Genomic DNA, 14,857 nt, shown 5'->3' with positions numbered 1-14,857 from the left:
TGAGGCACTTTAAGAGTACTTTTTAAGAAGCACTTTTCTTTATCAAACCCAAATCACCAAGAGGCATTCAATCTGACAGTCAATCCCTGGAGCCATTTTCATAAATTTGAAGATGACTTCTTTCATCAGATCTTTAAAATGAAACACACCTTTTTCCATCTTACTAATATACAAATCATTAGGCATCATTCTCAACTTAGATTATTCTACATTGCATGTCTCTCGAGGCAGGTGGCCTCTGGAAATGTCTAGAGAGGTGTTCATCTACTGCAGTATCCTCTTATGCTGCTTTGCCACTCATTTTGAGGACTGCAGGTTTGCATGAGCTTCCAACCTGAGGAATGGAACAAGGCTCCTAATGGTAGGTTGACCAGAAGGACGTCTTTGTCTATCAGCTTTATATTCTCAAATTCCTATATGTCTCCTGAATTACTGAATACTGATCTTTAGCCAATCTGATTTTTTCCCCAGTTTTTCTTTATTACCTTTTATCAGTTTTTAGCCTGTTACTGTCAGTTGCACAGAAACAGGACTTTTAAAGTTTTAAATGATTTAGTCTCTGTCATTATTTTTTTTCTTATTTGAATTCCCAACATTTGTTATTACATCATTGTTTTATTTTTTTCTGTTTATTTCTTTTTCCACATTATATATTTCCTTTTGCTTACAATTTAAATACTACTGAGAGAAGTATTAGTCTGAGATTATTTAGGAAAACAGGACCAAACTAAGTAGCCAAGTTGAGAGACTATAATATGGAAATTTGTTACAAAGATGATGGGAGGTGAGTAGGGCAAATAGAAGACAATGAGGCAGTACAGTGATTAACAATATCTGAGAGTTACTTCAATTTTTTAAGCTGGGGCAACAAAAGAAAGAGAGATATTATGAGAGTCTTAGTAGAATCTGAGATCACCAAGATACAAATCCAAAAGACAGCCAGAGAAGAAATATTTTGCCTCCTTCGTTTGTCCTGCTTTCTGAATTTTTGTCAGTGTTTACCATCAGCACAACCTATAAGACGCCACTGAGAAGGGGGGCCTGGGAAATGTAATTCATTGGAACTCAACTACCTCTGGTATAGAAGAAAGATGGAGGAAAGAACAGGGAGAGATTTGAGATTCAACAGGCAGATAATTTTGTTGAGTTTTGTAATAATTCATGTGGTTATATTTTGGAACATAGTCATATCAATACTTTATGCAAATTTTCAGGTCTTAAGTTTATACACAGTATTTTCTGAATATTGGAGGCTGCAGTGAAGTGCAACTATGAGCCCTTGAAGGCATTAGAAATAAATTTATTTTCTGGAACAAAACTATTATAAATCAATATATAATGAAAAAGATTAGCCATTTATAAGAGTTATACCTATGCTAAGCTTTGTAAATGTAGGACAGAGGAGAATTGGGACACAGCCAAGTTTAATTAAGGCGACTGGGTTATAGTTTATGACTTAAATGTGATTGACTTTGAAAGAAAACATCCACATAATTAGTACTTATGAGTATAAATAAAGAATGTGCTATCAAGGTAGGTTTATCTACATGATATCCAGAAAGTAAGAATTATAAGATTTTGTCCATAGATTTTAACACTGTCTAGAGAAGACAGCATATTGACTAAATATTTTATCTGCAACATTTGGCATTCAAACTTTCAATCAATCTCATGTGTAGAATTATCATGAGAAAGTCCCCCGGACTCTGGTCAATTCTGGATAGAATGACCAAGACCAAGTACATCTTAAGATGTGTTTGACATAATATAAAAAGCAGATTTGTTGCAATCAAACATACCTAGCTTTGTACCTTTTTCTGTTAGTTATCAGTTGGGAATCTGGACACAAGTGCTTAATCTGACCAGATTTTGGCCTTTACATCTGCAGAATAGGTAGAATGATTTATTCCTTGGAAAGTTATCTTCAACTAAATGTGCACTAGAGTAATTTCAGTTCTTGCCGTTGCCTCTTTGTCTTGACTTTAATGGAGATGTATGTATAGGACTATCATAACTTTTAGCCATTACTATGAACATAATCTTGCCAAGTCTTTGATGAGTATCCTCTATCTTCATATAGCAACCAAAGCACACTTTTACTATTATACTTCACTAGCTATATTGCAATCGTAAAAGACATTGGTCATTATTGATGATTGCACAGAATTAAACTTCTTTCTTCTGCATAGAAAATATATACATATTGAGATAACCAGTGCTCAATGACCTATAGAAGTTGAAAGTGCCACATATTAGCTTACCCAGACTCCCTTGAAGGCAATTTGCAAGCACGTGACCTAGGTTCCACCAGTTAGTTGTACCAATTCAATAGTTGCGGGACCATGCAGAACTCTCTCAGCATTACTGTTAGAAAGCATCTCAGACCCCTGGGGTCACAATGGCAGAGGAATGGTGGCAGTGGAGCAGTGGAAGTGTACTATGCAAGTGGGTCTAAAAAGGGCAAGGCGTAGTGTTTTCTGCTTGGAGGTGGTGGCAGTGGCGGCCTCACCATACTGGTTCTCATGTGTGATTTGGGGGGTTATTCCTTTTTATGTGACCCTAACATCATTTTCTAGAAATTCCTTGAGCAGCTCATTGTTTTAATAACTATTCTGCATGAAAGAGTTACAGTTCAATTCAGTCACTTATAGCTAAGAACCCTAGCTAATATAAAATAATAAGTTTATGTTTCGGTTCCCCACTTCATTGATTGAACTTCTAAGTGTGGAATCTTGTCTTATTCATCTTTGTATACCAAGTACTCAACAATTTCTGGAATGTTCTAGGATCTAGAATTGGATTATCTGGGAACAGGTTTCATTTGTTCCTTTCCTGTGTTTTCCAAGTAATATAATTTAACTTTTCTTATAGATTCGCTTCTTGAAGAGAATGATATATTGAGCAGTTGACAAAACGGCTAAGCAGACCTGGGTACTCATACTTCTCTTTGAAAGGGATTCAATGCTATTCTAATCAGAATATCATGGCTATACTTAGCACGGATCAGTTCCCAGAAGCCTATTTTTTAGAGTGACATTCACAAGATCATGTTTTTGAGGGTGCAAAACTTGAGTCAGCCTTAGCCTATAGAACTACCACTCAGCAAGGTAGTACTTAAGTGTTTAGCCAACATATTTTAATAAAATTTCCAAATTAGGAAATCTCTAACTTGAGCAATGCCATCTGTATCTGCTACATTTCTCATTATTTTTCACCCATTTTTCCACAAATATTTTCCTTTTCACTTTTACCACTCTTTGGCAGAAATAAAGCTGGATAGTTGGAAAGATAAAGTCATATTTATCTTTAATTGCATAACAAAATGCTGTGCTGTTGCAAACACTTGAACTGTCCCATTGCTTTGATTGTAGCAGCAATTGGCTGCCAGCAGAATTTTAAAGAGAGGAGCAAGAAAGAGGAGGAGAGTTATTAACCCTACTCCAAAGTACTGCATTAAAAAATAATGACTTTGGCTTCACATTTGCCTGTGAGTTTGTTAATCACAGAGGAAAGGATAGGTTCTTTGAAATTATTCTTTGGGGCTGAAACTGATTTAAAAATTCTAAATGGGATTTGATACTTGTTTAGAATTATTATTCAAATGGTCATATATGTTTATTAAAAGTTATACAGATTTTTAATGTCATCAAAGTCTTATTGTGCATGTTTTAATTCCCTATATTCTATGAACAATTAATCATATCTAAAGCAGTTTATACTTTGCAAAGAACTTCACATGCACTGGCTCATGTGAGCTTCACAACAGCTCTGCATACTAGTTAAGTTTGGGAGCAAGCCCTACGAGGTGGTGAAATTTTATAACTTCTCCGTACCCCTTTATTCTCATCATCATGAGCCAATGACATCCATAGGGCTCGACATCATGTGAATTCACAGCTTAATATCTTTCCATTTGAAATAATTTTTAAGTTTTTGAAAAGAAATTGATTCTTTGGTTTTATGCACATCAACAGCACCATGTTCAAGATAAATCTCCCCATTGTAGAGGACAGCTTTAAATATTTTTCACTTCTGCTAAAATGTGTAGTTACCAATAACTTTGCATCATGAGGTATAGCTTCTGTTGTTTTGTTCTCAGAGCTATGTTTTAACATGCTCCAGGGCAGATAGCAACTAACGTGAACTTTAGAAAATACCCAGTATGTCAAGCTAAAACCACAAATAAGAGTGGTCCAAAGGTTTATATTGAATGAAAGATTTATCTTGCCTACTGTCAGGTGAGGGATGAGAAAGCAGTAAATTACTGAGTGATATTTAAGTAAGTTGTTAAAAAATGTGATAAAAAGTATTAAATTCAACAGGTACAGTTGCATAAATAACATCAATTTCAATGAATCTGAACTGTAGTTGTAAAATCTGGACACTTTCATTTTAAAATTATGTATTTATCTTATTAGAATGTAAGGTTAGGAGATACTAACTAAATATATATTGGAAACTTTGTAACCCATCAGTGTGACAGGTGCTTTACACATTTCATTAAAAATTATCCTGGGTCCAAAAATCATAGTACATATAAAAGATGAGGAAACAGAAATGTGTAGCCACATGTCAAATGCCGCATATCAGTAAATGGACATAAAGAGCTAATGGAATTTAAAATGATATTTGGCAATATGGTGTTTCTGGCCAGGGGAGACTCCTTCATTTAACCAAGGTCCATTTCGTAATTAAATAAATCCAAATAATTATGATATTTATGGCAAAACCTATGTAATATAGCTTACTAAAATGATGTGACAAGGGACTAGTAAACAAAACCCTAGAAATTAGCCTCTTCTTTCATGATCTTAGGCAGAAACTATTGTTTCTGTTTTGACTTTTTTTACTTGATGAGACAGAAAACTTCTACCTAAAAGAGGAGTTATTTATGAAAAAAATTATTAACTATCTGGCAATCATGTTAACTTAGAAAAGGGAGCCAACTTTACTATTATTTGAGTTTGGGAAACTCTGGGACTGATAATGAGAAACCAACTAACCTAATTGTAAACTAAATTACAGTCATTGTGGCTTTTACTATCTCAAGCCTTATAAAGCTGATGAAAATGAAGATACAGCTAGTAAAACGTAAATGAAATATTCCAAAGAAATTTAGTATAGAATGAAACACATTTTGACATAGTGCAAAGGAAAACTGAAGCTCTGATATTAAAAAATTAAATTACTAATGTTTTAAAGATAATTTTAAAGGCATAGCCATCTTGAAGGTAATAAAAAATAAATGTAACTCTCCCTGAGTATACATGTATGTTGTATATGACCAATAGAAAAATTCAAGGGTTAGATTTATGAATGAGTCTATCATATTTAACAGAGGAATGTAATAATCTATAAAATTAAACCTATATCTATGTAATAGATAGCTAATAGATATATTAAATAAGCCTATATCTCTGTTGTGAATGTGTTTTGTGTAATTTAAAAATAAATAGTTGATCATGTGAATAACTTAGAGCCATAACAATACTAAAAATCACTGGCATTAATAACATAAAGTAAATTTAACTATTTATTAACATTCTATCTGTACAACATTAAGTAGTATCTCTCATACCTCTTGTTCTAGTTATGCAACCAGAAAGAAGTTTATTTCATAAATTGTCTTGATAGTGGAAGCAAAAAGATCTGGAAGGAGGTTGTTCATATCCTGTGGGGAAGAAAATAAGGACCATAAGGTGTCTCTCAAATTTCAGTCTTTTGGTCTACCTCTAGGATCTCTAGCCTTAACTAATGAAAAGACAGAGAAAGTTGGTTTCCATGAGGTTTTCTATAATGCATAAGAGTGAAAAATAATGTCATTGTGATGCCCGAGGGGAGATTATTCCTCAACTGTTAAGTTCCTTGGTAGTTCAAGTTCTCAAAGAAACACAAAAAACATGGCAGACACCCCTAGTGACTCCCAAAATTTAATGGGTTGGGTTATGCATGAAACTGGATCCTTTACATTAACAAGTGAGGCAAGGAAAGGGGTAACATGACTTTCTTAGTTCCCATAAATTTGAGAAGTCTGGATAGACATGAATTGAATTAGAAAGCCTAAGATATAATGCTGTCTTTAAGGAGATTATCAGTTACTAGGAGAAGACAGACATGAAAGTATGATAATAGGTTCAATCCATTTTGTAACTAATAAAACTTTTCTGGATATTTGCTATTAATCACCAAGTTTGAAGGTATGCATAAGATGATTCGACTTAAAAACTAGTATGAATAAACCTTTGAAAACCCTGTGGGAGGTGCTTTGCAGTGGCAGGTGGTCATCCTCAAGAGTTCTGCAAGTATTGATTTGAGATGGAGCTGCTTCACACCTGGGCAACTCTGTGTACCTGTGCATAAACGTGCATAAGAATGGAGATTTATTCATTTAATATTGCTGACTTTCCCAAGCAATATTGAAAATAACATAAAAACGAAATATGAAAACCTTTAAATTTCTTATGTGCCCAAAGTTCCAGATCTGGGTGTATATCAGCATCATCTGGAGAGCTTTTCAAAATACATATTCCCAGTTTTCACCATCCGAGAATCTAAGTCATAAGGTCTAGTAGGGCTTAAATGGTTTTATAAAAATTCCCCAAGATTTATTTCAATATCTTTCCAGGTTTGGAAACCATTGCAATATACTGTAGACAGCGCATGGAATTGTCAGATAATTCTCCTTTGAAGGACTGAGACTTGAACATGTTATAACAGAAAAAATGAGATCTGAACCAGGGATGAAATCCTAAACCATATGGAAAGAAGTGTATATTAGTGAAGCACTAGCAGCTGTATGAAACAAACTTCTAAATTACAGTGACTTTAAACAGTAGAATTGTATTTTTCTTCAAGTAATGATCCATCGACGGTGTTTCTAGTTGGCTGTCAGTTCTTCATGAGGTAGTTCGCGGGGTGTCGGAGTCATCTGTACTGCCATTCTATTATCCCTTAGGACTTTATCATCTTTCATATACAGCCACTAAATGGATGGTCCAACTGCTTCTTAACTGCTGACCAGAAAGAGATCCATATTACTTCCAGGCACATTCCATTGTTCAGAAACAGTGACATGAACACTAGTAGATGCAGGTGGGAGGAGGCCAACAAATTATAGCCTCTGTCTGGAACAGCTGCCACTCGATAACGTAGTAGCATATCATAAATTTGTGTGGACAATATACTACTTCTGTGACAGTTACCAAATCCTAAAGAAAAATAATTTCTTTTAGTGTTATTCTGCTTCAGATGTTAATCTTAGTTACATGCATTTCATGTTTTTGTGCTGGTATATGTTTCTGTATGGCCACTTCTCATTTTCCACTTTCTTTAGGTACATGGGCTGGAAGTTGTAATGTCGAGGTGCTCATAAACATCCTTTGACTTCATCAGACCCACGTTTGGCTTTTGAGTACGTGAAGATGATTCCTGTGAGTAATTACCTAACTCATTTATAGACTGCCATCCTGAGTCACATTGTCCCCACAGTACTAAAAGATGATGCTGCCTGAGCACATTTGAATTTTTATTGTTGGTTTTCCCATTATAAATAGAAAGACACAATGAAACTGAAAGGAATTCAGCTAAGGAAACATTCAATGTTTATATGACCCACTTTCGTGAAAACAGAGTAGCATTCATTAGAATGGCCAAATGAGGGCCCTTCCAAATGGAAAAAAAAATGTGAGAAAAATAGTATTTAAGCCTAGAGTGCTAAGGAAAAGAGAGGAATAAAATTGGGAGTTGAAGCCCCCTGAAAGTTTAAATTTTGTGAGATAAGTAGGTGTGCAAGGAAGCTAAAAGTAATTTTATTTTTTCTGTTACACATTTGATTCGTGTGAAGAGCTGGTACTCTCACCTAGTTAATGCAGGTCTGACATTTTAGTGTGTTTTATTGTTAGGCTGCACACAAAATGTTCCTACTGTCTTTGTTAATGTATTTTAAATAAAGATGGGTTTTATATTCATCTGACCTAGTGATACTACCTTGAGCTGCACAATACCGTATAAAAAGATAAAGGAACTTTACAATGTTCAGTCTTGGCTAATAATTTAAAAAATTGTCTGTTGCCAAAGAAAAATGCATTTTGCACTATTCTGAATTCAGTAAAATTTTAGCCTGTTCAAATTATTTGTGTAGGGGCCATGTGGCTTCAAGAAAAATCTATCTTGTGGTTCTTATGGATATGAGCTTATCACTCATGATTTGTTTTGGGGACCTAAAATTAGCGACTTTTGTCAATATAATCTTGATTATACCCTCTAAAGAAGAGAAGCACAGATATGTAACTTTTTTTTTTAAAGGACAGTTAAATTTTTTGAATAGTATATATTTGGCTTTGGAATATAGTATATCTTTTTCTTCCAAGAATACTTTTTGTACCATGCATGTTTTGTTTGGGAATAAATTGTAGTAACATTTAACTATTCTTCTAATCATAGCCTAAAAATTTGGTAACTTCACATAAAGCTTTTAGAATGTGGCTAAGAAGTATTTAAGGCCTTTGAGTGGCCAATGTTGGTGTGATAGATAAAGTCCATACACACAATTCAGATACTTTCATATCTGAGATCGTCACAGATTCTCAATCAGGATTTATTTAAATCTAATTCTTCAATAGCTGTTGTAACTGCTGTGAGAGTAGAGGAAGTTGATTAGATAAAGCAAAGAGACTTATAAAAAAAAAGTTTGGATGCACACCAGAAATCTCCAACCCTAGAAAGTTTAATGTTCATTTATTTAACAAATAGCCAGTGACTGGGAAGTGTTGTGAGCATGGGGTTTGAAGCAGGAAACAAGAAAGGCATGGTGCCTGCCTTTGTTGAACTTTATTTATGGAGAAGATGGGCAATAAACAAATAAATAAATAAGGCTGTAAATCCAGTGGTAGTAAGTTCTATAAAAATATATCGGGGAAAAAGGGTTAGACAGTCTCCAGGAGATGTTATCTTGTATAAAGTCATCAAGGAATCCCTTTCTCATAGGAAGTATTTGAGCAGGGATCATGCCATATGGTTATTTTAAAGGAGATCCTTTCAGAAAGGAAAAGTAGCCTATACGAAATCATCAGTGATGCCCTTCTCACAACAAATGGGGATCAGGAGTTACCAAGGTTTTCACCATCATATCCCAAAGTCTGGGATATTATGCGCCTAGCCATGATCACAATACAGGAAAGTGAGAAGTGGTTACAAGATGCAGCATCATAGGAATTCTCAGGTCAGGCCAGTTAGTTACACACACAGCCAAAGAATGAGAAGGAATCATAATACAAAACCATGTACCAGGGAGACCATGACGTGCTAATGACACACCAAATTCAGTCCTCACAGAATGGTACCTTCGCTTATGTGTAAATGCTTTTTTAAAAAGTGATACTGCCTCTGTCTTAGAAATACTTGGAGTTAGGACAATGGGCCCTATTTAAAAAATCTTGGAAATCACCCAACAATTGTTATTCCTAAAGACCTTGAGTCATCAAGAGAAGAATGTCAGGTTGAATATGTTCTGTTTGAAAGGGTAGGGGATATTATTTTATTAAAATTTTATCCTCTGAAGAATAATCAATTTCCTGAGAAATCTCACTTCCTTGGGAGTTCTAATATCTGTGATTATACAGCTGTTTATGTCCCGTGAACATAAATATGAATAGAATGAAAAAGAGTGGAGTCCGTTGAAAGTAAAATTTAAAAAAAAAAATTGTTATTGTTAATTGAAGACCATACTTTATTCTGAATTCCTTTTTTTTTTTTTTTTTTTTTTTTTACCTAATTAGTTTTTACCTAATTCTGTCTCAGGATCCTATCCAGAATATTACATTTATTTGTTATGTATCCTTAGGCTCTTCTTGGCCATGACGGTTACTCAAACTTTCTTTATTTTTGATGACCTTGACAGTTTTGAAGAGTACTGCTTAGGCATTTTATAGGAAAACTCTGTTGGAGTTGTTCTGATGTTTCCTTATAATCAAACTAGATACGGGGAGGAAAACCACAGAGGTAAAGTGTCATTCTCAATGTATCATATTCAAGGTACTTACTCTCATTTAAGATTTATCCATATTTTTTAATGACTCGATAGCTCATTCTTCTTTTTATAATGAAATAAATATTCTATTGTTGGGATATATGTTTATTCATCCATTCGCTTATTCAAGGACATCTTGCTTATTTCCAGTTTTTGGTGATTTTGAATAAAGGTACTCTATTCACATGCAAGTCTTTGTGTGAACATAAATTTTCAAGTCACTTGATACATATCTAGGATTGCGATTGCCAGATTGTTCAGTAAGACTATGTTCAGCTTCATAAGAAACTGCCTATCTTCCAAAGTGGCTGTACCATTTTGCATTCATATAGCGACGAATGAGGTTTCTCGTTGCTCCATATCCTCACCAGCAATTGGTATAGTCACTTGTTCTTAGAGTTTAGCCATTCTAACAGTTATGTAGTGATATCTTACTGTTGATAAAATTTGCATTTCTCAAGACAAAAATATTAAACATCTTTTCATATGCTTATTTGCCATCTATGTATCTTTACTGGTGAAATGTCTGTTCAAATATTTTGCCCATTTTTTACCCTGGGCTGTACATTTACTTATTTTTGAGTTTTAGAAGTTCTTTGTATCTTTTAGTTTTAAAAAGTACTTTAATATACCATTCTTAAAAAGGAAGCCTGACTTAGAAAATATTCCCATATGCTAAAAATATACGGATCAATCAAATCTTTAACTTTCTGTGTTAGTGTACACAAAAGGATGATTCATGATTTTGCTACTTGTCTTCCTTATCATTTATTTATTAACTTAGTATTTTGATTGATGCCAATTGTGGTCACAAATGACTTTGTGTAAATAGCATGAGACCAGACATTATCTGTTTTGTTCCACTTTCTATCTCCAACCATATGGAATGATAACCACTCAATAAATATTGGTTGAATAAATGAATGAATGAATCTAAAAATGAAATAGTGATTACATGAGTCAAGTGTAGAAATAGTTTGACATATTCACTAAATTTTGTCACTTACATACAGATGTTTTGATATTACATGGAAACATTGATGCCAGCAACGTACAAGATGTCCTATTTCCAATTGAAGCAAATTCTGTCTTGAGGGATTTAGGGATAGTAGTGGTTTGAGATAAGAATACCCAGAGGAATCTAATTTAGCCATGCAATTTAAGGCCATAGACTTAAACAGAACTTCCTATTAATATCTATGTGTGTCTGTGTATGTGTGTGTGTTTTCATAAAAATAAAACTTATTTAATATGGTGTGAAAAATATTTGTCATATCTTAAATTTATAAATCAAAGAAAATATTTGAAAACATGATTTGATTAGTGTGAAGGTCATTGAAAAAAATATTTACCTGGACCAGCTTTCTAGTAAATATCATTTTTGTTGTTAGATTTAGATACACTTGCATGTTTCATGTGATAGCTGAAATTATCTGCAGCAAACCTTGAATCTTGCTGTTTAAAGTAATTTATAATACATGCTCCAATTTCAAATTCAGTAAGGAGAATATACTTTTGATAAAAAGGAACAAAGACAAATTCAAACAGCTGACTGATCTTCATGGAGAAAATACACAGTGAGATCGAAAGATAATATGGGCAGTCATCTATCTATTTTTTTAACTTATCTGCCAGAATACACATTTGAGTGTTAAACTTTGAAAAACTCTACCCAACATTTATTTATTAAAATGCTTTAGCCAATTATACTGTATGACTCTATATGTGCTACTCAACTGTAATGCAGGTACTCAATCTACTTAGCTCCTTTCACATAACTTATTGTAGCGTTAAACCTGAGCAAATTCAATAGATATTATTTATAGAAGTGTCACAAATAGGTTTTGAAAAGTTGGAAATTTCAACTTTACTGTGCTTCCATTTCTTACATTCTTATGAAAAGACAGTCAGACTCAGTAACACAGAAGTAGATGACCTACTAATGTAGTAAATGTGCAATGTGAATGAGTTTTCCTAGTAAATGCATATTGATAAGACACTCTCAGTAGAATGAAAAGAATTTTGCTTTCTTCGGTGTATGAGAGTAGCATGCGATGTTGACATATTGTATGTTTCTGAGTACTAACAATTTTTTAAATCACTTAAGTGTGTTGATCCATGAGGTGAAAGCTGCCATCTCCCTCAAGGCCATTATGCAAATTAGAAACCGTTGTCCTTTTCATGTTTTGTTGGTGGCATTAACATGGACACTGTGTACATATTAGGGCTGGGAGTGATGATGTAAAACTGCTCACACCATTACTTTAAATTGAAATGCAGACAGTTCGTCTGCATAGAAGTTGTAAGATTTTTTTTTTTTACCTGAAAGATTAAAAACACTATCAAAATTTAAACAACAAAAAGCTACTACACTTTAAAGAGGCATTCTTTTCCCTTGGATACTGTATGTGTATAATAATTTTTAAAAACTGTTATATTCAGCTTCAGTCCCTAATTGGAGTCTCTGTCTGAAAAACCAGCATTTTGAAATGAAACGTATATCCTCTTAGAGCAAAAGTTGTATTTGGTTTTCTTTTTTGTGTTACTATAAATTAACCTTATAGCTCATCATTAGAGGCAAAATAGGTATACATCATTAGGTAGACACTAACGATTCTACATTAGGAGAGAAAACTAAAACTGACCAACTTCAAACAATCAAACTAACTTTGCTTAAAGAAAGCTGCTCATGGTCCTACATAGGTGAATACTTCAAAGAAAAAAAGTTACTTCTTAATACCAACTTTTTAATTTGCTTCAATGTAAGAGGATGTTAGGCGAAAACATGGCATTTTATAAACAAGCTATTTTAAAGCAGATGGGCTGTCAGTCTCTCACATCTATACTTGTTCCTATAGAAATCATAAATGTGCCAGAAAACTCGGGGATGTCACAGTAGTGAAATATAATAAAACATGGGACATTTTTCATTACCAGAGACTATAGTCATAATAATACCTGTGCTTTATATGCTCTCTTCTAATCAAATATGCAGAGCTGGTAATCGGCTCTTGAATCCTTTTGAGTGCATGCTCCTGAAATTACTACCCATTTACAGAACCACAAAAATATTCTAAATCTAATATCTTAGTCTTACATATGGAGAAACTGAGGCTCAACTGATGACCTTGCTTCTTAATTTACTGAGAACTTGAAAGAAATAAGGAGGGGGGTGTCACAAGTTCTTCTAACACATTTCCCACCTACCAGCCTTACACCTCCAGGATCGGCTTCCCGGGTATTCCCTGAGGTGAACTCTCCCCACTCCTGTCGAAACCGTCATTTCACTTTGTCAGATCTTGTCCCCTCCCCTTTTGCCTGCTCATGGCAAGCAATGCAGAAATTCTTCCCTCCCTTTCTAGCATCATTAGTCTTTGCTCTCAAGTGGGTCATTCCCGACAGCATACAGACTTGCTGTTATTCTCTCATCTTTAAAAAAATAAAAAATAAAAAAGATTCTTTCTCAAAATTCTCTCTTGATTTTCAGACCAACACATCCTCTTAGCTTTCTTTCCTCCTTGGTTATTGCTCTTTTGCAGTCTCCTTGGCTAGATCATTCACTGGCTCCCTAACTGCTCACATGTCAGAAACCTATAAGGCTGGGACATTGGTCGTCTCCTCTCCTGCACTCTCTGCCCTGGCACTCTCACCTGGTCTTAAAGCTTCGAAGATCATCTATATGGTAACAACTTCCAAATTCACATCTGCCAGCTACTTCTCTGTTGAAATCCATTCTCACATATCCAAGTGACTACCCATCATCTCCAATTGGATGTCTAACAGATGTTTCAAATCCAACATCCCATAACTGAACTCTTGCTTGTTTTGTTTTTTTCCCCACTAAAAGCTGTTCCACCGTAGTCTTTCATTTCTCAGTAGAGGGCAACTCCATTCTTCCTGGTGCCCAGGACAAGAAATTGGAATCATTTTGGACTCTTCTATTTCTCTCATGTACCATATCCAATCCATCAGAAAGCTGTGACTTTCCTTTCAAAATAGATCCAGTATCCAACATCCACAGAATTCACATGTCACAACTACACCGCTGCTACCCCAGTCTAAGTCCCCAACATCTCTCTTCTAAACCTCTGCCATTGTGTTCTAACAAGTCGTGCCAGGTCTAGAGGCTTGTTTACATGAAATCCCTTCTCAACACAGCACCCAGAGTGATTCTTTAGACATGGATCATTCCTCTACAATAATGTTCTATTTTTCACAGTATAATCAGAAGTCCAAGTACAGATATACATATGTAAATGTATTATTATTATATTTGAGGACAGTTTATATAAAAGTCCTGGGGTGTGAATATTCACGGAGTTTCGGAGGACCACTGAATTCTTCTCAGAAAAAAGTAATATCTGCTCTATAACCTGAAAGTCGAATAGCGATTATCTTAGAGAATGGATGGTGGTATGGGAGACACACAAAACGCTCAATAGTTTAGCTTATACTATGTGTAAAGAACTTTTAAAAAATAAAATACAAATAGTTTACATGTATTTATTCGGATAATCTTCCCTACAAACCTTCCAAGTATATAATGTTATCTTTATCTTACAAATAATGACAGTGACCCACAGCCAGCTACTGGAAGAAAAGGGATTCAAATTCACACAGTCCCTCTTCAAGGCTCAGACACCAACTGTATTTGCAGAAGTTAGCAAGATCCAGATCCTAGAGAGCCTCAAGGTCCAACTTAAAGAGATTAGATTTTATCTTAAGAGTCACAGGAAATATTTTTCTTACTTTGAACTGATTAGTAAATTAAGAAAATGAACTGGGCAAGAAGAAATTGCATAATACTACCTTCAGTTTAATAGACTGCCT

Source organism: Rousettus aegyptiacus, unplaced genomic scaffold (genome assembly GCF_014176215.1).
Source record: "Rousettus aegyptiacus isolate mRouAeg1 unplaced genomic scaffold, mRouAeg1.p scaffold_m13_p_15, whole genome shotgun sequence".
NCBI lineage: Eukaryota > Metazoa > Chordata > Mammalia > Chiroptera > Pteropodidae > Rousettus > Rousettus aegyptiacus.
Note: the sequence above shows the minus strand (reverse complement) of the source record.